This window comes from Bos grunniens, chromosome 3 (genome assembly GCF_055505025.1).
Source record: "Bos grunniens cultivar Pamir isolate PY7600 chromosome 3, Bosgru_T2T1.0, whole genome shotgun sequence".
NCBI lineage: Eukaryota > Metazoa > Chordata > Mammalia > Artiodactyla > Bovidae > Bos > Bos grunniens.
In genome coordinates, this window is record NC_141167.1 from 113,898,523 (window position 1) to 113,922,986 (window position 24,464).

At 67.2% G+C, this 24,464-nt stretch overlaps 15 non-coding genes across 15 annotated transcripts; 9 read left to right on the forward strand and 6 right to left on the reverse strand.

Moving 5' to 3' along the window:
* Positions 1–1,334: 1,334 nt before the first annotated feature.
* TRNAG-GCC (transfer RNA glycine (anticodon GCC)) lies at positions 1,335–1,405 on the reverse strand. The gene has a single exon. It is a non-coding gene; the product is annotated as a tRNA-Gly (tRNA).
* A 1,263-nt stretch (positions 1,406–2,668) lies between these two features.
* TRNAL-CAG (transfer RNA leucine (anticodon CAG)) lies at positions 2,669–2,751 on the reverse strand. Its single transcript has one exon. It is a non-coding gene; the product is annotated as a tRNA-Leu (tRNA).
* Positions 2,752–3,304: 553 nt separating this feature from the next.
* TRNAD-GUC (transfer RNA aspartic acid (anticodon GUC)) lies at positions 3,305–3,376 on the forward strand. Its single transcript has one exon. It is a non-coding gene; the product is annotated as a tRNA-Asp (tRNA).
* Positions 3,377–4,140: 764 nt separating this feature from the next.
* On the forward strand, positions 4,141–4,212 carry TRNAG-UCC (transfer RNA glycine (anticodon UCC)). The gene has a single exon. It is a non-coding gene; the product is annotated as a tRNA-Gly (tRNA).
* Positions 4,213–4,512: 300 nt separating this feature from the next.
* TRNAE-CUC (transfer RNA glutamic acid (anticodon CUC)) lies at positions 4,513–4,584 on the forward strand. The gene has a single exon. It is a non-coding gene; the product is annotated as a tRNA-Glu (tRNA).
* A 6,202-nt stretch (positions 4,585–10,786) lies between these two features.
* TRNAG-GCC (transfer RNA glycine (anticodon GCC)) lies at positions 10,787–10,857 on the reverse strand. The gene has a single exon. It is a non-coding gene; the product is annotated as a tRNA-Gly (tRNA).
* A 1,263-nt stretch (positions 10,858–12,120) lies between these two features.
* On the reverse strand, positions 12,121–12,203 carry TRNAL-CAG (transfer RNA leucine (anticodon CAG)). The gene has a single exon. It is a non-coding gene; the product is annotated as a tRNA-Leu (tRNA).
* A 553-nt stretch (positions 12,204–12,756) lies between these two features.
* On the forward strand, positions 12,757–12,828 carry TRNAD-GUC (transfer RNA aspartic acid (anticodon GUC)). Its single transcript has one exon. It is a non-coding gene; the product is annotated as a tRNA-Asp (tRNA).
* A 764-nt stretch (positions 12,829–13,592) lies between these two features.
* TRNAG-UCC (transfer RNA glycine (anticodon UCC)) lies at positions 13,593–13,664 on the forward strand. The gene has a single exon. It is a non-coding gene; the product is annotated as a tRNA-Gly (tRNA).
* A 300-nt stretch (positions 13,665–13,964) lies between these two features.
* TRNAE-CUC (transfer RNA glutamic acid (anticodon CUC)) lies at positions 13,965–14,036 on the forward strand. The gene has a single exon. It is a non-coding gene; the product is annotated as a tRNA-Glu (tRNA).
* Positions 14,037–20,238: 6,202 nt separating this feature from the next.
* TRNAG-GCC (transfer RNA glycine (anticodon GCC)) lies at positions 20,239–20,309 on the reverse strand. Its single transcript has one exon. It is a non-coding gene; the product is annotated as a tRNA-Gly (tRNA).
* Positions 20,310–21,572: 1,263 nt separating this feature from the next.
* On the reverse strand, positions 21,573–21,655 carry TRNAL-CAG (transfer RNA leucine (anticodon CAG)). Its single transcript has one exon. It is a non-coding gene; the product is annotated as a tRNA-Leu (tRNA).
* A 553-nt stretch (positions 21,656–22,208) lies between these two features.
* On the forward strand, positions 22,209–22,280 carry TRNAD-GUC (transfer RNA aspartic acid (anticodon GUC)). The gene has a single exon. It is a non-coding gene; the product is annotated as a tRNA-Asp (tRNA).
* A 790-nt stretch (positions 22,281–23,070) lies between these two features.
* TRNAG-UCC (transfer RNA glycine (anticodon UCC)) lies at positions 23,071–23,142 on the forward strand. Its single transcript has one exon. It is a non-coding gene; the product is annotated as a tRNA-Gly (tRNA).
* A 300-nt stretch (positions 23,143–23,442) lies between these two features.
* Positions 23,443–23,514, forward strand: TRNAE-CUC (transfer RNA glutamic acid (anticodon CUC)). The gene has a single exon. It is a non-coding gene; the product is annotated as a tRNA-Glu (tRNA).
* Positions 23,515–24,464: the final 950 nt, after the last annotated feature.

The window sequence follows — 24,464 nt, forward strand, 5'->3', positions numbered from 1 at the left end:
CGAGAAGGTGAGGCAGATACGTACCGTGGAATATGACGCAGCCATCAAGTAGGAGCGGCCATCGCCATGGGCCCCAACGCCGGACGGACCCACAGAAGGGTCCACTGCCTGAAGTGAGTCGGGTGGAGAGGGACAAAGCTCTGTGGACTCGAACAACGAATACCAGTGAATCTGTGTGCAAAGGGGAAACCGACCTTGAGACGGAGAAAACGTGCATAGGGCTAGCCAAGGGGAAAGGCAGGGGAGGGACGAAGTTGGAGTCGGATCAAGAGATAGGAAATACTGTACTTACAGTCGATGAGCAACAGAGCTTTCCTCTGTAGCATGAGAACTGTATTCGTGTCTCGCCTTAACCTACACTGGAAAATCACCTGGAAAAGAACAGGGGACTGAATCACTTTGCCGAGCACCTGAGACTAACCCAGGACTGTAAAGCAGTTCTCCTCGTGTTGGAAGAAGCAGAAAGAGGAGCAGGCCCTGGCCTGGGGTAGGGGGTGGGGGGAGGCAGGCCAGTGCGCCAAATGCAAAGGCAGGTTCCTGGACAGCCTGGGATTTGGAATGGCTCAGGGAGGACCTGGGCGTGGTGGGGGGGGGTGTGCAAATGGGGGAGGTGGGGAGCCGGGTGGGGGTGGGATGGGGGTTGCGTTTGGGGAAGTAGGGGCACGGTGAGGGTGCAGGCTGAGGTGGTGGTGCTCTTGGGGGCAGGGCTGATGCTGAGGTGAGGCGCGCAACAGGGTTTCAGGGGCATGGGGTGGTGTTTGAGGCGGTGAGGCCGTCCCTGTTGGAGACCCATTTCTGCCGAGGGACGGGAGCTGGTGGACTTCTTTGGAACTCCTCCTGCAAGACGCTGGTCCAGGGACCCTCCAGGCGAAAGGGAGGTATGCTTGCCAGATGTGGCAACTTCCTTGCTCCTGACTGTGCAAACGTAGTGTGATTGATTCTCGGAGTGTGGGGAGAGTGAGGCAGGGAGCTTGGAGACGGACGTTGTGAAAGGTGAAGAGGTGGTGCGGGCGGCTGCCAGCCGTGGGCTATTCCTTCCAGTGCAATCCCTGAGCCCCTGGCTGGGTCCGGGTGAGGAAGCGGGCAAACACAAGAAAGGCGCCTGGACGCACGGGCGGCTGAGCCCGCAGGGCTTGGGGCCACGGAGGCTTGGCAGCAGGGCCTTTTCTGGGTGGGGTGGGGGTGGGGTGGGGTGGTGGGCGTCTGCGTGGGAGAGGCAGCGGGCGGCAGGTAGCAGCCAGCGGTTGCAGGAGCGCTGCCTGGAGCGTCTTTCAGCCGGCAGACCTAGCTGGGCTCTGGGGCTGCACTGCGGGACCAAAAGGGGACGCTGCGGCTGCATGGGCCGGGAATCGAACCCGGGCCTCCCGCGTGGCAGGCGAGAATTCTACCACTGAACCACCCATGCACCGATGGCCAACGCCGCCCGACGCTGCCCCAGGGGCGCTGACCGCCACCCGCCCGGCACTGCTCACTGCTCGCCCGTCGCCCGTCGGCATCTATCTGCTCCATCGGAGCAGGAGACGACGGTGGGGAGCGGGGAGAGGGGGCGACCTGAAAGCCAGGATCCGGGCACGTGCAGGACCACAGGGCGCGGCGCTCTCGGAGGGTCCCACTCGGCCCGTCGCGCGCCTTCTGCGCCGACCACGGCCGCCGCGACCCTGTCGGTGTCGCCCGAGGGGGCCGGGAGCCGACGCCTCCTGCCCGGCGCCGAGATCCCTGTCAGGTGCAGGCGCAGGCGCTGCGTGGTCGCTGCGGCCGCGCGCCGACGTTCCTCTCAGCGACCGCCGGGTCCCGACCCAAAGGCGTGTGAGCCCGGCTCGTGCGCTCTGGCGGGCCGCGCGCCCGAGGTCCGGCTCTGACGGGGTGGTGGTGCTGGTGAGGAGGGGCCATTTGGCAGAGCGGCTCCTGGCTCGGGGACTGCCGGCTGAGGCAGGGAGCGCGCTCTGGAAGGGCTTGGCTCCGGCCCGGGCAGCGGCTTCCCCGGGAAGGTCGGGGGCGCCGGCCGGCCGCCGGTGGGCGGGCTGCACGGGCACGTAGGGCTTCTGCTCCCTCCCCAGAGGAGCACCCTTCCCGGGACGGACTGGTGCCAGGAAGACCGGTGTTCGCTGGCCAGCAGGAAGGCTGGGAGGCACGTGTCCCTGGCGGGCGGCAGGCAGGTGTGGCCCGGCCAAGGCCGCAAGGCGCAGAAGCGTCGAGGGCACGCAGCAACCCCCCTGGCGGGCAAGGCTGGGGCTCGGCCGCCTCGGTGTGACTGGGGAGCGCAGGCGGGCCGGCGGGGCGGGTGCGGAGGACAGACAGGGTGCCGGCCGGTGGGAGAGCGGCCGGGGGCGGACGTGGAAGCAAGGCTGCGAGAGCGAGTTGGCCGTTCCCCGGCAGAAGTCGGAGCGCCGGCGACGCGAGGAGGGCTTGCCAGCCGCCGCGGGGCTGCGTGCTTCGGTGCGGCCGGGGGCGGGGCGTGGCCGTGGGAGTGGGAGGGTGGGCGAGGGGGAGGCGGGGAGCAGGAAAACCAGCAGCTGCAGCTGCAGCCAGCTGGGGAGGAAAGATGCGCTGAGGAGGACTGAAGGTTCCTGGGGTGGGGGTGCAGGTGGCGGGAGGCAGGGCGTGTGTGGAGCAAGGCAGTGGCGCGGGGAGGACGGGCGCGTTTGTCCGGCGGGCCAAAAGGCTGGCTTGTCAGGAGTGGGATTCGAACCCACGCCTCCAGGGGAGACTGCGACCTGAACGCAGCGCCTTAGACCGCTCGGCCATCCTGACGGCGGGCCTGGCTGGGCGCGTGGCCGCTCGCCTGGCTGGGACCCGACGCGGCGCGAGCCCCGGCGCCCTTGGCGGGCCGCGCGCCGCGCCGCGCCCGGCAGGCAGGCAGGCAGGCAGGCAGGCAGGCGGCCGTCCGGGGTGGGTGTCGACGGAGCCGGCGCGCGGCGGCCGGCCGAGGCGCCTGGCTCGGCCGCCGGTCGCTCCCCGGACCCAGCCGGGCCGTGGGCGGGCCGGCCCCTCCCCAGCCGCGCCTCTCCTGGCCCGACGCCGGCCGGCGCGCGCCCACCGTGTCCTCGCAGCCTCGCTTGCCTTCTCGGGCCCCCTTCTCCCGGCGGAATGCCCGCGTGGGAGGCAAGAGGCGGCGCGCCCTGGGGAGTGTCCAGTGCCCCGGGGGTCCGGGGCCCTGTCGGGGTGGCGGGCTGCCGCTGTGAGCGAGGCGGTTGGTTGGGTGCCCGGTTGGGTCGGGACCCGCGGTGGCCGGGGGCCCGTGCTGGGCAGGGGTCGCGTCGGCAGGCAGCCCGAGAGCGGCCGGGCGGTAGGACGGTCGCCGCCGTCCTCGTTAGTATAGTGGTGAGTATCCCCGCCTGTCACGCGGGAGACCGGGGTTCGATTCCCCGACGGGGAGGCCACACACCCTTTTTGGTGGCCGCGGTCGCTCTCTGTCCTGCCGCCAGGCCCCCAGAGGCCCTTCGTCTGGTCCCGCCGCCTTTGGGCGAGGCGCCAGGGCGCGGTGCGCGGCCTAGCCACCGTCGACCCCCTCTCCCCGTGCGGGCCTCCAGCCCGAGCCCTTTGTGGTCGCCGGGCGCACGGTCGCCACGGCCGAGCGAGGGCCTCCTTGGCCACCCCACGGCCTTGCCCGACCAGAGCCGGAGCTTGCGGCCCGCGGGGCCGCCCGGCCGCCCACGCACCCACTCCCACTGGCCGCCTGAGTGGGCTCCTAGGCTCGCGACGCCCCCGCCGTGCGGCTCGGCACAGCGCCGCGACGCGTGCAGGCAGCTGGGTCCCGTGTCCCCAAGTCGTCGTGGGAAGTGGCCGCGCCCAGAGCCCGGTGGAGAAGGGCTTTGGCCAGCTGGGTGCGGGAAGCTGCGTGCCCCGCGTTGCCCGCCGGAGGTGAGGGCGGAGGCGTTCGCGGGCCGCGGCGGGGAGCGAAGGGCCGCAGGGCCGCAAGGCCGTCGGGCCGGTGGACCACGGCAACGGCGTAGCGCCGACGCGCATGGGGCGCCGCGCGGCTGCTGGTGGCGCCGGCGGCGGCGCAGAGCCTCCGGCTGACGGGGCGTCCGGGCAGGGATGCGGAGGCGGTGGCGGCAGGGGCGGCAGGGGCGGCGGCGGCGGCGAGATTATGCTGGGGCGAGCCCGGGGCCGGCGTCCGGCGGCCGCCCGGGCTGTGTAGCGTTGGTGGTATAGTGGTGAGCATAGCTGCCTTCCAAGCAGTTGACCCGGGTTCGATTCCCGGCCAACGCAGCGGGCCGACCTTTTGCTGAGCTGCACCGCCCTCCCGGCACGGGCGATGGCGGGGAGAGAGAGCTGGGAGCGGGGAGCCAGCCCGCTGGCCCGCGGCTTTTGGCGTGTGTGCGAGAAGCCGGCGGCGCGCGCAGTGTTTTGAGGGGGCTGAAAGCAAGACGGCACGCCAAGGCAGGAGGACTGACGGGGCCGGCGGGCGGCTGGACTTGCAAAGGCCGGGTGTGGGCGGCAAGGTGGCGCGGGCGGGTGGCATGGAGGCGCTGGGTTCAGCGGGAGCAGGCGAGGGCCTTGCCCCGACGCTCCCTGGTGGTCTAGTGGTTAGGATTCGGCGCTCTCACCGCCGCGGCCCGGGTTCGATTCCCGGTCAGGGAAGCCTTTCTTCTTCCTCTCCGGAGGCCTGCCACCTGCCGGGGTCCTCGCCGGCGACCCTCCCACCTTTACCCTTTTAGCCTACGCAATGGCAACCCACTCCAGTCCTCCTGCCTGGAAAACCCTATGGACCGAGGAGCCTGGGAGGCTGCAGACCATGGGGTCGCTAAACGTCCCATAGGACCGAGCGACTTCACTTTCACTTTTCACTTGCATGCATTGCAGAAGGAAATGGCAAGCCACTCCAGTGTTCTTGCCTGGAGAATCCCAGGGACGGGGGAGCCTGGTGGGCTGCCGTCTACGGGGTCGCACAGAGTCGGACAGGACTGACGCGACTTAGCAGCTCAGCACTGCGCCAGAGGCCCCCGGGACCCTGCACCTCCAGCCCAAGCACGATTCAGGCCACCTCCGCCGTCCCCCGGGGCAAACCTTTGTTGGCCGCAGTGGCAACCTCGCGCCGCTTTCACCACGACCGGCCTGAGGCCTCCCATCCCCCGCCTCCCTCCCTCCTGAGGGGCTGCGGCTGCTGGCCCTGGTGGCGGCCGTGAAGCTCCAGGGCTTGTGCTGGTTCTCCTGGTGTCGGGGGGGCGGGGGGAGGGGGGGCGGGGGGCGGGGCCGGTGAGGAGGTGGGGTGGGATAGGGCGGGGTGGGGATAGGGGCGGGGGTAGGGGCGCGAGCTGTGGTGGTCGCCAGCGGGGGCCAGCAGCGGCAGGGGCGGTGGCCGCAGCCGAAGGTGAGCGAGGGGGATGTGCCTCGGAGAGTGGGGGCCAGTGGCCACGGACACGCCTGCCTCCCCATGTCCCTCATGCCAGCCCCGTCTCTGGGCGGCTTGGCCACTGCGCGCCAGGTCCCGGGCTGGCTGTGACTCCCGTATGGTGCTGCTGTCTCCGAGAGGGTTCTGGTCTTGAGTGGGCTCTGGGAGGCGGACCACGGCGCCCGGGAGGCATCGGGATCAGTTCAGTCGCTCAGGGCACTGCAGCAGCCAGGCTTCCCTGTCCATCACCAACTCGCGAGGCTTGCTCAAACTCATGTCCGTCCAGTCGGGGATGCCATCCAAGCCTCTCGTCTTCTGTCGGGTCGTCCCGGTCTCCTCCTGCCTTCCATCAGGGTCTTTCCCCGTGAGTCAGTTTTGCGGGTCGGGTGGCCAGAGGATTGGCGTTTCGGCTTCAGCCTCAGTCCTTCTAATGAATATTCAGGACTGATTTCCTCGAGGATGGACGGGTTGGGTCTCCTCGCAGTCCAAGGGACTCTCAAGAGTCTTCTCCAACACCGCAGTCCAAAAGCATCAATTCTTCGGCACTCATCCTTCTTTATACTCCACCTCTCACATCTGTACGTGACCGCTGGAGAAACCGTAGCTTTCACGAGACAGACCCTCGTCACAGACCTCGTCTCTGCTTTTCGACATGCTGTCTAGGTTGGTCATAGCTTTTCTCCCAAGGAGCGAACGTCTTTTCATTTCGCCGGCGCGGCCGGCGTCTGCAGTGCTTTGGGGCAGCCCCCCCAAATGAAGTCTTTCCCGCTTTCCGTTCTTTCCCCGTCTATTTGCCATGAAGTGATGGGACGGGATGCCATGATCTTAGTTGTCTGAATGTTGAGTTTGAAGCCAACGTTTTCACTCTCCTCTTTCACTTTCCTCAAGGGGCTCTTTAGTTCTTCTTCGCTCTCCCCGAGGCAAAGGGGTGAAGACGGATGTGGACCTGTGCCTCGAATCCCACCACCGCTTAGTGGAAGTGAGAGAGCTCGCAGATCCGGGGGGGCGGGCCGGCCCGGCTGGGCAAAGCTAGCCCACCGGCCTGGAGGCGGCAGATGCGCTCGAGGCAGCGATGCCTGCCAGGGAGGACTACCCAACCATCAGGGTGTTTCCCTTGCCTGACCACAGCTCTCAATCCTACCGGACTGAGGCAAGATTTCCCCAGGCCTCCCTCCCCCACTCGTAACCAAAGGTGGGCACTGGGGCGCCCTCACACCCACACCCACCCACACACCCACCCACCCACCCACCCACACACACACACACACACACGCACAGCGCCCTGTTCCCCGCACCCCTCCCCTAGTTATGACATCTACGAGTTTCCCATTCTCATCCAACTGTCTATCCAGGATCCACTCCATCCCTCTCGCCAACCTGTCATTGTCTTCCCCTAGGAACTCTCCCCGAGGGTAATCGCCCACCACAGTCTCCCCTTGGGCCAATCTCGAGGTCATCTTTCCCCAAAGGGTTTCATTCCACGTCCGTTCAAGGACTGTGTCCTTCGGAGGGGAAGTGGACGGCCGACCAAGGGCACCAAAGTGCAGCGAGGGCGGCACAATCGGGTGGGATGGCGCCGAGTCCCCTATGGGAAAGGAGCCCCCGTGGCCCGACGTGTGCTTGCCGTGGCCAAAGGAGGTTTCCTTGAGGCCCCTGCCGGGGCCGTGGGCATCAGCGTGCGTGGGGGAGAGTATGGGACGAAGGTGCTTGGGGCCATGGCTGGTGGGCGCCCCACGTGGATCAGGGACCTGGGCAGAGCGATCATCGCAGGGAGAGGGGGCGGCGGCGAGCTGAGGGGCTGGCAGGCAGGCCCAGGGGTGCTTGGGTGGAGTCTTCCTGGAGGGCCAGCATGAGGGGATGGGTGGGGCTCGAGGGAACCTGGCCGAAAGATCGGCAGGCCGCTCGAGCAGGCCCTCTGCAGGAGCATGGGCGAGGTGGCAAAGCCCTGCCAGGCGCATGTGAGAGGCTGGGATGGATCTGTGGGAGGTAGGGGTGGGCGTAGGGTCGGGGTGGGTCCGCGGAGCCGGAGGGAGGCCCGCACTGGTGAACCTCAGGGCAGGGCAGGCCAGGCCAGGCCAGGGCAGGACGTGGGAGGGGTGGCCCGAGCTCCAGGGCGTTGGTGGCGGGGCCGGGGCGGGGGCGGATGGGTCCGAGCCTGGAGTTGGAGGGAAAGGCAGAGGGCAGGCCGTGACAGTGATGGGGCTGTGGCATGAGGAAGATGGTGGGGGAGCACTCCATTCATTTGGGCGGGGTGGCGGGTGAGCGGGCGAGCCACACTGGTGCGCGGTGCTGCAGGCTGCTCAGGCTCAGCGGTGGGCTGAGGACGCAGGCAAGCCAACGACAGAAACGGGGTCCCAGATGGGGGCCAGACCTGGTCCGAGATGGGTGGGCCCCCCTTACCGCCCCAGAGACCAAAGTCACCACTCATCAGGAGCAAATGTCCAGTCTCGGGTGTGACATGGCTGGGGGCACACGGTGGGATGGGGAGTGGTGGTTGGCCGCTCGGGTGGCTGAGATTTCACAAGGACCAAGGAGAGCTCCCATGTGACCGAGCACAACCGTCCCTCCAGGGTACACACCCGCAGAGGGCAAACCTCGGGGAGGTCTGAGGGTGCCCACACCGCCACGGACACGGCGACACTGTTTGCCATGGCCAAGACACGGAGCAAACCCCAGCGCCCATCCACACGTGGCGGGCCCGAGAAGAGGTGGCACAGATGTAGCATGGAACCATCACTCAGTCATAAAGAAATAAGTCAAGTGTTGCCACTTGTCACAAGCAATGATGGACCTAGAGACTCTTACACTTGGTGAAGCACGTCAGACCGCGTTGGACAAAGGCATGTGGAACGTGTGAAAGAATACAAAACGGAGCTATTTGCCGAGGAGAAACCCACTCACGCAGAAAACCACCTTAGGGGAACGCCAGCGGAAAGGCAGCGCTGGAGGGATGCGTGTGCAGCTGGGACGAACAGATACGCAGGACCCTGGATAAAGGGAGAAGCGCCAAGGTGATCCAGTTCAACACAGGGAATAAGCGTCAGTACCCTGGAATCCCCTCGAGTGGACAAGAATCTGAAAACATACATGAAATCCAAAATCCCGTGTACAACACGGGAAACAGAATCACTTTGCGGTCCATCGGAAACGAGCACAATATTGGAAACCCACTGTGCTTCAGCAACAACCGTGACTCCGACAATGGAATCGGCTTTGCAGAAGAAACGAAATCAACAGGCAAGTAAGTCGGCCGGGAACAGACGAGCTGTCCCAATCCCACCCTGGGTACATACCCGTGAGAGCCGCAACTCTTCATTCGGAAAGACACATGCAAACCCCACGGTCATAGCAGCACTGCTTGCCATAGCCGAGACGTGGAGGAAACCCTAGTGCCCATCCCCAACGGCTCACCCGCGTAGGTGCCATACCAGAGACAGGGAGAGAATGGGATGGCACTGAGCCGTCCACGCGAGTGCATTAGTGTCACTGGCAGCAACAGCGGAAGCTGGAGCTGCGCAATATTACCCTTGGTGAGGGAAGTCAAACAGGCAGGGTCACAGATGGGTGGAATCTTAAGTGTTGTACAAATTCACCCCTGTGGCAACCAGCGACAGACTCTCAGACTCGGGAAAGCAGCCTCGGGCTTCCCAAGGGCAGAGTCACGGACGGAGGGATGGATGAGGAGCCGGGCTCAACGGATGTACCGTACCAGTACTGCGTAGAAAGGAGAGGAGCAACAAGGAGACACGGAATACTACAGGGAATGAGATCCCGTATCCTGTTCACCTGTAACGGAAACCGATCTGAAACCCTCATCCCACCTGCACAGGAGGGAATCACAACGCTGTACAGCGGACACGGGCACCAGGCTGTAGTTGTACACTTCCAGAACAACAACTGCCACTCCGGGGAAGTCAATCAGTCGAGGATCGGTCCACCAGTAGGACAAAGAAGAGCTCACATGATGATCCAGCAGACCCAATCCCGGCTACTCATCGGGAAAAGACAACACGCCCAATGGGAAGAGAGGCGGGCATCCCCCAGGGTCATCGCAGCCCTCGGTGCCGTAGCCGAGACGTGGGAAACCCTCACGTGCCCGTCGGCCCGTGGCCGGCACGAGAAGGTGAGGCAGATACGTACCGTGGAATATGACGCAGCCATCAAGTAGGAGCGGCCATCGCCATGGGCCCCAACGCCGGACGGACCCACAGAAGGGTCCACTGCCTGAAGTGAGTCGGGTGGAGAGGGACAAAGCTCTGTGGACTCGAACAACGAATACCAGTGAATCTGTGTGCAAAGGGGAAACCGACCTTGAGACGGAGAAAACGTGCATAGGGCTAGCCAAGGGGAAAGGCAGGGGAGGGACGAAGTTGGAGTCGGATCAAGAGATAGGAAATACTGTACTTACAGTCGATGAGCAACAGAGCTTTCCTCTGTAGCATGAGAACTGTATTCGTGTCTCGCCTTAACCTACACTGGAAAATCACCTGGAAAAGAACAGGGGACTGAATCACTTTGCCGAGCACCTGAGACTAACCCAGGACTGTAAAGCAGTTCTCCTCGTGTTGGAAGAAGCAGAAAGAGGAGCAGGCCCTGGCCTGGGGTAGGGGGTGGGGGGAGGCAGGCCAGTGCGCCAAATGCAAAGGCAGGTTCCTGGACAGCCTGGGATTTGGAATGGCTCAGGGAGGACCTGGGCGTGGTGGGGGGGGGGTGTGCAAATGGGGGAGGTGGGGAGCCGGGTGGGGGTGGGATGGGGGTTGCGTTTGGGGAAGTAGGGGCACGGTGAGGGTGCAGGCTGAGGTGGTGGTGCTCTTGGGGGCAGGGCTGATGCTGAGGTGAGGCGCGCAACAGGGTTTCAGGGGCATGGGGTGGTGTTTGAGGCGGTGAGGCCGTCCCTGTTGGAGACCCATTTCTGCCGAGGGACGGGAGCTGGTGGACTTCTTTGGAACTCCTCCTGCAAGACGCTGGTCCAGGGACCCTCCAGGCGAAAGGGAGGTATGCTTGCCAGATGTGGCAACTTCCTTGCTCCTGACTGTGCAAACGTAGTGTGATTGATTCTCGGAGTGTGGGGAGAGTGAGGCAGGGAGCTTGGAGACGGACGTTGTGAAAGGTGAAGAGGTGGTGCGGGCGGCTGCCAGCCGTGGGCTATTCCTTCCAGTGCAATCCCTGAGCCCCTGGCTGGGTCCGGGTGAGGAAGCGGGCAAACACAAGAAAGGCGCCTGGACGCACGGGCGGCTGAGCCCGCAGGGCTTGGGGCCACGGAGGCTTGGCAGCAGGGCCTTTTCTGGGTGGGGTGGGGGTGGGGTGGGGTGGTGGGCGTCTGCGTGGGAGAGGCAGCGGGCGGCAGGTAGCAGCCAGCGGTTGCAGGAGCGCTGCCTGGAGCGTCTTTCAGCCGGCAGACCTAGCTGGGCTCTGGGGCTGCACTGCGGGACCAAAAGGGGACGCTGCGGCTGCATGGGCCGGGAATCGAACCCGGGCCTCCCGCGTGGCAGGCGAGAATTCTACCACTGAACCACCCATGCACCGATGGCCAACGCCGCCCGACGCTGCCCCAGGGGCGCTGACCGCCACCCGCCCGGCACTGCTCACTGCTCGCCCGTCGCCCGTCGGCATCTATCTGCTCCATCGGAGCAGGAGACGACGGTGGGGAGCGGGGAGAGGGGGCGACCTGAAAGCCAGGATCCGGGCACGTGCAGGACCACAGGGCGCGGCGCTCTCGGAGGGTCCCACTCGGCCCGTCGCGCGCCTTCTGCGCCGACCACGGCCGCCGCGACCCTGTCGGTGTCGCCCGAGGGGGCCGGGAGCCGACGCCTCCTGCCCGGCGCCGAGATCCCTGTCAGGTGCAGGCGCAGGCGCTGCGTGGTCGCTGCGGCCGCGCGCCGACGTTCCTCTCAGCGACCGCCGGGTCCCGACCCAAAGGCGTGTGAGCCCGGCTCGTGCGCTCTGGCGGGCCGCGCGCCCGAGGTCCGGCTCTGACGGGGTGGTGGTGCTGGTGAGGAGGGGCCATTTGGCAGAGCGGCTCCTGGCTCGGGGACTGCCGGCTGAGGCAGGGAGCGCGCTCTGGAAGGGCTTGGCTCCGGCCCGGGCAGCGGCTTCCCCGGGAAGGTCGGGGGCGCCGGCCGGCCGCCGGTGGGCGGGCTGCACGGGCACGTAGGGCTTCTGCTCCCTCCCCAGAGGAGCACCCTTCCCGGGACGGACTGGTGCCAGGAAGACCGGTGTTCGCTGGCCAGCAGGAAGGCTGGGAGGCACGTGTCCCTGGCGGGCGGCAGGCAGGTGTGGCCCGGCCAAGGCCGCAAGGCGCAGAAGCGTCGAGGGCACGCAGCAACCCCCCTGGCGGGCAAGGCTGGGGCTCGGCCGCCTCGGTGTGACTGGGGAGCGCAGGCGGGCCGGCGGGGCGGGTGCGGAGGACAGACAGGGTGCCGGCCGGTGGGAGAGCGGCCGGGGGCGGACGTGGAAGCAAGGCTGCGAGAGCGAGTTGGCCGTTCCCCGGCAGAAGTCGGAGCGCCGGCGACGCGAGGAGGGCTTGCCAGCCGCCGCGGGGCTGCGTGCTTCGGTGCGGCCGGGGGCGGGGCGTGGCCGTGGGAGTGGGAGGGTGGGCGAGGGGGAGGCGGGGAGCAGGAAAACCAGCAGCTGCAGCTGCAGCCAGCTGGGGAGGAAAGATGCGCTGAGGAGGACTGAAGGTTCCTGGGGTGGGGGTGCAGGTGGCGGGAGGCAGGGCGTGTGTGGAGCAAGGCAGTGGCGCGGGGAGGACGGGCGCGTTTGTCCGGCGGGCCAAAAGGCTGGCTTGTCAGGAGTGGGATTCGAACCCACGCCTCCAGGGGAGACTGCGACCTGAACGCAGCGCCTTAGACCGCTCGGCCATCCTGACGGCGGGCCTGGCTGGGCGCGTGGCCGCTCGCCTGGCTGGGACCCGACGCGGCGCGAGCCCCGGCGCCCTTGGCGGGCCGCGCGCCGCGCCGCGCCCGGCAGGCAGGCAGGCAGGCAGGCAGGCAGGCGGCCGTCCGGGGTGGGTGTCGACGGAGCCGGCGCGCGGCGGCCGGCCGAGGCGCCTGGCTCGGCCGCCGGTCGCTCCCCGGACCCAGCCGGGCCGTGGGCGGGCCGGCCCCTCCCCAGCCGCGCCTCTCCTGGCCCGACGCCGGCCGGCGCGCGCCCACCGTGTCCTCGCAGCCTCGCTTGCCTTCTCGGGCCCCCTTCTCCCGGCGGAATGCCCGCGTGGGAGGCAAGAGGCGGCGCGCCCTGGGGAGTGTCCAGTGCCCCGGGGGTCCGGGGCCCTGTCGGGGTGGCGGGCTGCCGCTGTGAGCGAGGCGGTTGGTTGGGTGCCCGGTTGGGTCGGGACCCGCGGTGGCCGGGGGCCCGTGCTGGGCAGGGGTCGCGTCGGCAGGCAGCCCGAGAGCGGCCGGGCGGTAGGACGGTCGCCGCCGTCCTCGTTAGTATAGTGGTGAGTATCCCCGCCTGTCACGCGGGAGACCGGGGTTCGATTCCCCGACGGGGAGGCCACACACCCTTTTTGGTGGCCGCGGTCGCTCTCTGTCCTGCCGCCAGGCCCCCAGAGGCCCTTCGTCTGGTCCCGCCGCCTTTGGGCGAGGCGCCAGGGCGCGGTGCGCGGCCTAGCCACCGTCGACCCCCTCTCCCCGTGCGGGCCTCCAGCCCGAGCCCTTTGTGGTCGCCGGGCGCACGGTCGCCACGGCCGAGCGAGGGCCTCCTTGGCCACCCCACGGCCTTGCCCGACCAGAGCCGGAGCTTGCGGCCCGCGGGGCCGCCCGGCCGCCCACGCACCCACTCCCACTGGCCGCCTGAGTGGGCTCCTAGGCTCGCGACGCCCCCGCCGTGCGGCTCGGCACAGCGCCGCGACGCGTGCAGGCAGCTGGGTCCCGTGTCCCCAAGTCGTCGTGGGAAGTGGCCGCGCCCAGAGCCCGGTGGAGAAGGGCTTTGGCCAGCTGGGTGCGGGAAGCTGCGTGCCCCGCGTTGCCCGCCGGAGGTGAGGGCGGAGGCGTTCGCGGGCCGCGGCGGGGAGCGAAGGGCCGCAGGGCCGCAAGGCCGTCGGGCCGGTGGACCACGGCAACGGCGTAGCGCCGACGCGCATGGGGCGCCGCGCGGCTGCTGGTGGCGCCGGCGGCGGCGCAGAGCCTCCGGCTGACGGGGCGTCCGGGCAGGGATGCGGAGGCGGTGGCGGCAGGGGCGGCAGGGGCGGCGGCGGCGGCGAGATTATGCTGGGGCGAGCCCGGGGCCGGCGTCCGGCGGCCGCCCGGGCTGTGTAGCGTTGGTGGTATAGTGGTGAGCATAGCTGCCTTCCAAGCAGTTGACCCGGGTTCGATTCCCGGCCAACGCAGCGGGCCGACCTTTTGCTGAGCTGCACCGCCCTCCCGGCACGGGCGATGGCAGGGAGAGAGAGCTGGGAGCGGGGAGCCAGCCCGCTGGCCCGCGGCTTTTGGCGTGTGTGCGAGAAGCCGGCGGCGCGCGCAGTGTTTTGAGGGGGCTGAAAGCAAGACGGCACGCCAAGGCAGGAGGACTGACGGGGCCGGCGGGCGGCTGGACTTGCAAAGGCCGGGTGTGGGCGGCAAGGTGGCGCGGGCGGGTGGCATGGAGGCGCTGGGTTCAGCGGGAGCAGGCGAGGGCCTTGCCCCGACGCTCCCTGGTGGTCTAGTGGTTAGGATTCGGCGCTCTCACCGCCGCGGCCCGGGTTCGATTCCCGGTCAGGGAAGCCTTTCTTCTTCCTCTCCGGAGGCCTGCCACCTGCCGGGGTCCTCGCCGGCGACCCTCCCACCTTTACCCTTTTAGCCTACGCAATGGCAACCCACTCCAGTCCTCCTGCCTGGAAAACCCTATGGACCGAGGAGCCTGGGAGGCTGCAGACCATGGGGTCGCTAAACGTCCCATAGGACCGAGCGACTTCACTTTCACTTTTCACTTGCATGCATTGCAGAAGGAAATGGCAAGCCACTCCAGTGTTCTTGCCTGGAGAATCCCAGGGACGGGGGAGCCTGGTGGGCTGCCGTCTACGGGGTCGCACAGAGTCGGACAGGACTGACGCGACTTAGCAGCTCAGCACTGCGCCAGAGGCCCCCGGGACCCTGCACCTCCAGCCCAAGCACGATTCAGGCCACCTCCGCCGTCCCCCGGGGCAAACCTTTGTTGGCCGCAGTGGCAACCTCGCGCCGCTTTCACCACGACCGGCCTGAGGCCTCCCATCCCCCGCCTCCCTCCCTCCTGAGGGGCTGCGGCTGCTGGCCCTGGTGGCGGCCGTGAAGCTCCAGGGCTTGTGCTGGTTCTCCTGGTGTCGGGGGGGCGGGGGGAGGGGGGGCGGGGGGCGGGGCCGGTGAGGAGGTGGGGTGGGATAGGGCGGGGTGGGGATAGGGGCGGGGGTAGGGGCGCGAGCTGTGGTGGTCGCCAGCGGGGGCCAGCAGCGGCAGGGGCGGTGGCCGCAGCCGAAGGTGAGCGAGGGGGATGTGCCTCGGAGAGTGGGGGCCAGTGGCCACGGACACGCCTGCCTCCCCATGTCCCTCATGCCAGCCCCGTCTCTGGGCGGCTTGGCCACTGCGCGCCAGGTCCCGGGCTGGCTGTGACTCCCGTATGGTGCTGCTGTCTCCGAGAGGGTTCTGGTCTTGAGTGGGCTCTGGGAGGCGGACCACGGCGCCCGGGAGGCATCGGGATCAGTTCAGTCGCTCAGGGCACTGCAGCAGCCAGGCTTCCCTGTCCATCACCAACTCGCGAGGCTTGCTCAAACTCATGTCCGTCCAGTCGGGGATGCCATCCAAGCCTCTCGTCTTCTGTCGGGTCGTCCCGGTCTCCTCCTGCCTTCCATCAGGGTCTTTCCCCGTGAGTCAGTTTTGCGGGTCGGGTGGCCAGAGGATTGGCGTTTCGGCTTCAGCCTCAGTCCTTCTAATGAATATTCAGGACTGATTTCCTCGAGGATGGACGGGTTGGGTCTCCTCGCAGTCCAAGGGACTCTCAAGAGTCTTCTCCAACACCGCAGTCCAAAAGCATCAATTCTTCGGCACTCATCCTTCTTTATACTCCACCTCTCACATCTGTACGTGACCGCTGGAGAAACCGTAGCTTTCACGAGACAGACCCTCGTCACAGACCTCGTCTCTGCTTTTCGACATGCTGTCTAGGTTGGTCATAGCTTTTCTCCCAAGGAGCGAACGTCTTTTCATTTCGCCGGCGCGGCCGGCGTCTGCAGTGCTTTGGGGCAGCCCCCCCAAATGAAGTCTTTCCCGCTTTCCGTTCTTTCCCCGTCTATTTGCCATGAAGTGATGGGACGGGATGCCATGATCTTAGTTGTCTGAATGTTGAGTTTGAAGCCAACGTTTTCACTCTCCTCTTTCACTTTCCTCAAGGGGCTCTTTAGTTCTTCTTCGCTCTCCCCGAGGCAAAGGGGTGAAGACGGATGTGGACCTGTGCCTCGAATCCCACCACCGCTTAGTGGAAGTGAGAGAGCTCGCAGATCCGGGGGGGCGGGCCGGCCCGGCTGGGCAAAGCTAGCCCACCGGCCTGGAGGCGGCAGATGCGCTCGAGGCAGCGATGCCTGCCAGGGAGGACTACCCAACCATCAGGGTGTTTCCCTTGCCTGACCACAGCTCTCAATCCTACCGGACTGAGGCAAGATTTCCCCAGGCCTCCCTCCCCCACTCGTAACCAAAGGTGGGCACTGGGGCGCCCTCACACCCACACCCACCCACACACCCACCCACCCACCCACCCACACACACACACACACACACGCACAGCGCCCTGTTCCCCGCACCCCTCCCCTAGTTATGACATCTACGAGTTTCCCATTCTCATCCAACTGTCTATCCAGGATCCACTCCATCCCTCTCGCCAACCTGTCATTGTCTTCCCCTAGGAACTCTCCCCGAGGGTAATCGCCCACCACAGTCTCCCCTTGGGCCAATCTCGAGGTCATCTTTCCCCAAAGGGTTTCATTCCACGTCCGTTCAAGGACTGTGTCCTTCGGAGGGGAAGTGGACGGCCGACCAAGGGCACCAAAGTGCAGCGAGGGCGGCACAATCGGGTGGGATGGCGCCGAGTCCCCTATGGGAAAGGAGCCCCCGTGGCCCGACGTGTGCTTGCCGTGGCCAAAGGAGGTTTCCTTGAGGCCCCTGCCGGGGCCGTGGGCATCAGCGTGCGTGGGGGAGAGTATGGGACGAAGGTGCTTGGGGCCATGGCTGGTGGGCGCCCCACGTGGATCAGGGACCTGGGCAGAGCGATCATCGCAGGGAGAGGGGGCGGCGGCGAGCTGAGGGGCTGGCAGGCAGGCCCAGGGGTGCTTGGGTGGAGTCTTCCTGGAGGGCCAGCATGAGGGGATGGGTGGGGCTCGAGGGAACCTGGCCGAAAGATCGGCAGGCCGCTCGAGCAGGCCCTCTGCAGGAGCATGGGCGAGGTGGCAAAGCCCTGCCAGGCGCATGTGAGAGGCTGGGATGGATCTGTGGGAGGTAGGGGTGGGCGTAGGGTCGGGGTGGGTCCGCGGAGCCGGAGGGAGGCCCGCACTGGTGAACCTCAGGGCAGGGCAGGCCAGGCCAGGCCAGGGCAGGACGTGGGAGGGGTGGCCCGAGCTCCAGGGCGTTGGTGGCGGGGCCGGGGCGGGGGCGGATGGGTCCGAGCCTGGAGTTGGAGGGAAAGGCAGAGGGCAGGCCGTGACAGTGATGGGGCTGTGGCATGAGGAAGATGGTGGGGGAGCACTCCATTCATTTGGGCGGGGTGGCGGGTGAGCGGGCGAGCCACACTGGTGCGCGGTGCTGCAGGCTGCTCAGGCTCAGCGGTGGGCTGAGGACGCAGGCAAGCCAACGACAGAAACGGGGTCCCAGATGGGGGCCAGACCTGGTCCGAGATGGGTGGGCCCCCCTTACCGCCCCAGAGACCAAAGTCACCACTCATCAGGAGCAAATGTCCAGTCTCGGGTGTGACATGGCTGGGGGCACACGGTGGGATGGGGAGTGGTGGTTGGCCGCTCGGGTGGCTGAGATTTCACGAGGACCAAGGAGAGCTCCCATGTGACCGAGCACAACCGTCCCTCCAGGGTACACACCCGCAGAGGGCAAACCTCGGGGAGGTCTGAGGGTGCCCACACCGCCACGGACACGGCGACACTGTTTGCCATGGCCAAGACACGGAGCAAACCCCAGCGCCCATCCACACGTGGCGGGCCCGAGAAGAGGTGGCACAGATGTAGCATGGAACCATCACTCAGTCATAAAGAAATAAGTCAAGTGTTGCCACTTGTCACAAGCAATGATGGACCTAGAGACTCTTACACTTGGTGAAGCACGTCAGACCGCGTTGGACAAAGGCATGTGGAACGTGTGAAAGAATACAAAACGGAGCTATTTGCCGAGGAGAAACCCACTCACGCAGAAAACCACCTTAGGGGAACGCCAGCGGAAAGGCAGCGCTGGAGGGATGCGTGTGCAGCTGGGACGAACAGATACGCAGGACCCTGGATAAAGGGAGAAGCGCCAAGGTGATCCAGTTCAACACAGGGAATAAGCGTCAGTACCCTGGAATCCCCTCGAGTGGACAAGAATCTGAAAACATACATGAAATCCAAAATCCCGTGTACAACACGGGAAACAGAATCACTTTGCGGTCCATCGGAAACGAGCACAATATTGGAAACCCACTGTGCTTCAGCAACAACCGTGACTCCGACAATGGAATCGGCTTTGCAGAAGAAACGAAATCAACAGGCAAGTAAGTCGGCCGGGAACAGACGAGCTGTCCCAATCCCACCCTGGGTACATACCCGTGAGAGCCGCAACTCTTCATTCGGAAAGACACATGCAAACCCCACGGTCATAGCAGCACTGCTTGCCATAGCCGAGACGTGGAGGAAACCCTAGTGCCCATCCCCAACGGCTCACCCGCGTAGGTGCCATACCAGAGACAGGGAGAGAATGGGATGGCACTGAGCCGTCCACGCGAGTGCATTAGTGTCACTGGCAGCAACAGCGGAAGCTGGAGCTGCGCAATATTACCCTTGGTGAGGGAAGTCAAACAGGCAGGGTCACAGATGGGTGGAATCTTAAGTGTTGTACAAATTCACCCCTGTGGCAACCAGCGACAGACTCTCAGACTCGGGAAAGCAGCCTCGGGCTTCCCAAGGGCAGAGTCACGGACGGAGGGATGGATGAGGAGCCGGGCTCAACGGATGTACCGTACCAGTACTGCGTAGAAAGGAGAGGAGCAACAAGGAGACACGGAATACTACAGGGAATGAGATCCCGTATCCTGTTCACCTGTAACGGAAACCGATCTGAAACCCTCATCCCACCTGCACAGGAGGGAATCACAACGCTGTACAGCGGACACGGGCACCAGGCTGTAGTTGTACACTTCCAGAACAACAACTGCCACTCCGGGGAAGTCAATCAGTCGAGGATCGGTCCACCAGTAGGACAAAGAAGAGCTCACATGATGATCCAGCAGACCCAATCCCGGCTACTCATCGGGAAAAGACAACACGCCCAATGGGAAGAGAGGCGGGCATCCCCCAGGGTCATCGCAGCCCTCGGTGCCGTAGCCGAGACGTGGGAAACCCTCACGTGCCCGTCGGCCCGTGGCCGGCACGAGAAGGTGAGGCAGATACGTACCGTGGAATATGACGCAGCCATCAAGTAGGAGCGGCCATCGCCATGGGCCCCAACGCCGGACGGACCCACAGAAGGGTCCACTGCCTGAAGTGAGTCGGGTGGAGAGGGACAAAGCTCTGTGGACTCGAACAACGAATACCAGTGAATCTGTGTGCAAAGGGGAAACCGACCTTGAGACGGAGAAAACGTGCATAGGGCTAGCCAAGGGGAAAGGCAGGGGAGGGACGAAGTTGGAGTCGGATCAAGAGATAGGAAATACTGTACTTACAGTCGATGAGCAACAGAGCTTTCCTCTGTAGCATGAGAACTGTATTCGTGTCTCGCCTTAACCTACACTGGAAAATCACCTGGAAAAGAACAGGGGACTGAATCACTTTGCCGAGCACCTGAGACTAACCCAGGACTGTAAAGCAGTTCTCCTCGTGTTGGAAGAAGCAGAAAGAGGAGCAGGCCCTGGCCTGGGGTAGGGGGTGGGGGGAGGCAGGCCAGTGCGCCAAATGCAAAGGCAGGTTCCTGGACAGCCTGGGATTTGGAATGGCTCAGGGAGGACCTGGGCGTGGTGGGGGGGGGGTGTGCAAATGGGGGAGGTGGGGAGCCGGGTGGGGGTGGGATGGGGGTTGCGTTTGGGGAAGTAGGGGCACGGTGAGGGTGCAGGCTGAGGTGGTGGTGCTCTTGGGGGCAGGGCTGATGCTGAGGTGAGGCGCGCAACAGGGTTTCAGGGGCATGGGGTGGTGTTTGAGGCGGTGAGGCCGTCCCTGTTGGAGACCCATTTCTGCCGAGGGACGGGAGCTGGTGGACTTCTTTGGAACTCCTCCTGCAAGACGCTGGTCCAGGGACCCTCCAGGCGAAAGGGAGGTATGCTTGCCAGATGTGGCAACTTCCTTGCTCCTGACTGTGCAAACGTAGTGTGATTGATTCTCGGAGTGTGGGGAGAGTGAGGCAGGGAGCTTGGAGACGGACGTTGTGAAAGGTGAAGAGGTGGTGCGGGCGGCTGCCAGCCGTGGGCTATTCCTTCCAGTGCAATCCCTGAGCCCCTGGCTGGGTCCGGGTGAGGAAGCGGGCAAACACAAGAAAGGCGCCTGGACGCACGGGCGGCTGAGCCCGCAGGGCTTGGGGCCACGGAGGCTTGGCAGCAGGGCCTTTTCTGGGTGGGGTGGGGGTGGGGTGGGGTGGTGGGCGTCTGCGTGGGAGAGGCAGCGGGCGGCAGGTAGCAGCCAGCGGTTGCAGGAGCGCTGCCTGGAGCGTCTTTCAGCCGGCAGACCTAGCTGGGCTCTGGGGCTGCACTGCGGGACCAAAAGGGAACGCTGCGGCTGCATGGGCCGGGAATCGAACCCGGGCCTCCCGCGTGGCAGGCGAGAATTCTACCACTGAACCACCCATGCACCGATGGCCAACGCCGCCCGACGCTGCCCCAGGGGCGCTGACCGCCACCCGCCCGGCACTGCTCACTGCTCGCCCGTCGCCCGTCGGCATCTATCTGCTCCATCGGAGCAGGAGACGACGGTGGGGAGCGGGGAGAGGGGGCGACCTGAAAGCCAGGATCCGGGCACGTGCAGGACCACAGGGCGCGGCGCTCTCGGAGGGTCCCACTCGGCCCGTCGCGCGCCTTCTGCGCCGACCACGGCCGCCGCGACCCTGTCGGTGTCGCCCGAGGGGGCCGGGAGCCGACGCCTCCTGCCCGGCGCCGAGATCCCTGTCAGGTGCAGGCGCAGGCGCTGCGTGGTCGCTGCGGCCGCGCGCCGACGTTCCTCTCAGCGACCGCCGGGTCCCGACCCAAAGGCGTGTGAGCCCGGCTCGTGCGCTCTGGCGGGCCGCGCGCCCGAGGTCCGGCTCTGACGGGGTGGTGGTGCTGGTGAGGAGGGGCCATTTGGCAGAGCGGCTCCTGGCTCGGGGACTGCCGGCTGAGGCAGGGAGCGCGCTCTGGAAGGGCTTGGCTCCGGCCCGGGCAGCGGCTTCCCCGGGAAGGTCGGGGGCGCCGGCCGGCCGCCGGTGGGCGGGCTGCACGGGCACGTAGGGCTTCTGCTCCCTCCCCAGAGGAGCACCCTTCCCGGGACGGACTGGTGCCAGGAAGACCGGTGTTCGCTGGCCAGCAGGAAGGCTGGGAGGCACGTGTCCCTGGCGGGCGGCAGGCAGGTGTGGCCCGGCCAAGGCCGCAAGGCGCAGAAGCGTCGAGGGCACGCAGCAACCCCCCTGGCGGGCAAGGCTGGGGCTCGGCCGCCTCGGTGTGACTGGGGAGCGCAGGCGGGCCGGCGGGGCGGGTGCGGAGGACAGACAGGGTGCCGGCCGGTGGGAGAGCGGCCGGGGGCGGACGTGGAAGCAAGGCTGCGAGAGCGAGTTGGCCGTTCCCCGGCAGAAGTCGGAGCGCCGGCGACGCGAGGAGGGCTTGCCAGCCGCCGCGGGGCTGCGTGCTTCGGTGCGGCCGGGGGCGGGGCGTGGCCGTGGGAGTGGGAGGGTGGGCGAGGGGGAGGCGGGGAGCAGGAAAACCAGCAGCTGCAGCTGCAGCCAGCTGGGGAGGAAAGATGCGCTGAGGAGGACTGAAGGTTCCTGGGGTGGGGGTGCAGGTGGCGGGAGGCAGGGCGTGTGTGGAGCAAGGCAGTGGCGCGGGGAGGACGGGCGCGTTTGTCCGGCGGGCCAAAAGGCTGGCTTGTCAGGAGTGGGATTCGAACCCACGCCTCCAGGGGAGACTGCGACCTGAACGCAGCGCCTTAGACCGCTCGGCCATCCTGACGGCGGGCCTGGCTGGGCGCGTGGCCGCTCGCCTGGCTGGGACCCGACGCGGCGCGAGCCCCGGCGCCCTTGGCGGGCCGCGCGCCGCGCCGCGCCCGGCAGGCAGGCAGGCAGGCAGGCAGGCAGGCGGCCGTCCGGGGTGGGTGTCGACGGAGCCGGCGCGCGGCGGCCGGCCGAGGCGCCTGGCTCGGCCGCCGGTCGCTCCCCGGACCCAGCCGGGCCGTGGGCGGGCCGGCCCCTCCCCAGCCGCGCCTCTCCTGGCCCGACGCCCGCCGGCGCGCGCCCACCGTGTCCTCGCAGCCTCGCTTGCCTTCTCGGGCCCCCTTCTCCCGGCGGAATGCCCGCGTGGGAGGCAAGAGGCGGCGCGCCCTGGGGAGTGTCCAGTGCCCCGGGGGTCCGGGGCCCTGTCGGGGTGGCGGGCTGCCGCTGTGAGCGAGGCGGTTGGTTGGGTGCCCGGTTGGGTCGGGACCCGCGGTGGCCGGGGGCCCGTGCTGGGCAGGGGTCGCGTCGGCAGGCAGCCCGAGAGCGGCCGGGCGGTAGGACGGTCGCCGCCGTCCTCGTTAGTATAGTGGTGAGTATCCCCGCCTGTCACGCGGGAGACCGGGGTTCGATTCCCCGACGGGGAGGCCACACACCCTTTTTGGTGGCCGCGGTCGCTCTCTGTCCTGCCGCCAGGCCCCCAGAGGCCCTTCGTCTGGTCCCGCCGCCTTTGGGCGAGGCGCCAGGGCGCGGTGCGCGGCCTAGCCACCGTCGACCCCCTCTCCCCGTGCGGGCCTCCAGCCCGAGCCCTTTGTGGTCGCCGGGCGCACGGTCGCCACGGCCGAGCGAGGGCCTCCTTGGCCACCCCACGGCCTTGCCCGACCAGAGCCGGAGCTTGCGGCCCGCGGGGCCGCCCGGCCGCCCACGCACCCACTCCCACTGGCCGCCTGAGTGGGCTCCTAGGCTCGCGACGCCCCCGCCGTGCGGCTCGGCACAGCGCCGCGACGCGTGCAGGCAGCTGGGTCCCGTGTCCCCAAGTCGTCGTGGGAAGTGGCCGCGCCCAGAGCCCGGTGGAGAAGGGCTTTGGCCAGCTGGGTGCGGGAAGCTGCGTGCCCCGCGTTGCCCGCCGGAGGTGAGGGCGGAGGCGTTCGCGGGCCGCGGCGGGGAGCGAAGGGCCGCAGGGCCGCAAGGCCGTCGGGCGGGTGGACCACGGCAACGGCGTAGCGCCGACGCGCATGGGGCGCCGCGCGGCTGCTGGTGGCGCCGGCGGCGGCGCAGAGCCTCCGGCTGACGGGGCGTCGGGGCAGGGATGCGGATGGGGAGGCGGTGGCGGCAGGGGTGGCGGCGGCGGCGGCAGGGCGGCGGCGACGGCGGCGGCGGCCAGAGTATGCTGGGGCGAGCCCGGGGCCGGCGTCCGGCGGCCGCCCGGGCTGTGTAGCGTTGGTGGTATAGTGGTGAGCATAGCTGCCTTCCAAGCAGTTGACCCGGGTTCGATTCCCGGCCAACGCAGCGGGCCGACCTTTTGCTGAGCTGCACCGCCCTCCCGGCACGGGCGATGGCGGGGAGAGAGAGCTGGGAGCGGGGAGCCAGCCCGCTGGCCCGCGGCTTTTGGCGTGTGTGCGAGAAGCCGGCGGCGCGCGCAGTGTTTTGAGGGGGCTGAAAGCAAGACGGCACGCCAAGGCAGGAGGACTGACGGGGCCGGCGGGCGGCTGGACTTGCAAAGGCCGGGTGTGGGCGGCAAGGTGGCGCGGGCGGGTGGCATGGAGGCGCTGGGTTCAGCGGGAGCAGGCGAGGGCCTTGCCCCGACGCTCCCTGGTGGTCTAGTGGTTAGGATTCGGCGCTCTCACCGCCGCGGCCCGGGTTCGATTCCCGGTCAGGGAAGCCTTTCTTCTTCCTCTCCGGAGGCCTGCCACCTGCCGGGGTCCTCGCCGGCGACCCTCCCACCTTTACCCTTTTAGCCTACGCAATGGCAACCCACTCCAGTCCTCCTGCCTGGAAAACCCTATGGACCGAGGAGCCTGGGAGGCTGCAGACCATGGGGTCGCTAAACGTCCCATAGGACCGAGCGACTTCACTTTCACTTTTCACTTGCATGCATTGCAGAAGGAAATGGCAAGCCACTCCAGTGTTCTTGCCTGGAGAATCCCAGGGACGGGGGAGCCTGGTGGGCTGCCGTCTACGGGGTCGCACAGAGTCGGACAGGACTGACGCGACTTAGCAGCTCAGCACTGCGCCAGAGGCCCCCGGGACCCTGCACCTCCAGCCCAAGCACGATTCAGGCCACCTCCGCCGTCCCCCGGGGCAAACCTTTGTTGGCCGCAGTGGCAACCTCGCGCCGCTTTCACCACGACCGGCCTGAGGCCTCCCATCCCCCGCCTCCCTCCCTCCTGAGGGGCTGCGGCTGCTGGCCCTGGTGGCGGCCGTGAAGCTCCAGGGCTTGTGCTGGTTCTCCTGGTGTCGGGGGGGCGGGGGGAGGGGGGGCGGGGGGCGGGGCCGGTGAGGAGGTGGGGTGGGATAGGGCGGGGTGGGGATAGGGGCGGGGGTAGGGGCGCGAGCTGTGGTGGTCGCCAGCGGGGGCCAGCAGCGGCAGGGGCGGTGGCCGCAGCCGAAGGTGAGCGAGGGGGATGTGCCTCGGAGAGTGGGGGCCAGTGGCCACGGACACGCCTGCCTCCCCATGTCCCTCATGCCAGCCCCGTCTCTGGGCGGCTTGGCCACTGCGCGCCAGGTCCCGGGCTGGCTGTGACTCCCGTATGGTGCTGCTGTCTCCGAGAGGGTTCTGGTCTTGAGTGGGCTCTGGGAGGCGGACCGCGGCGCCCGGGAGGCATCGGGAT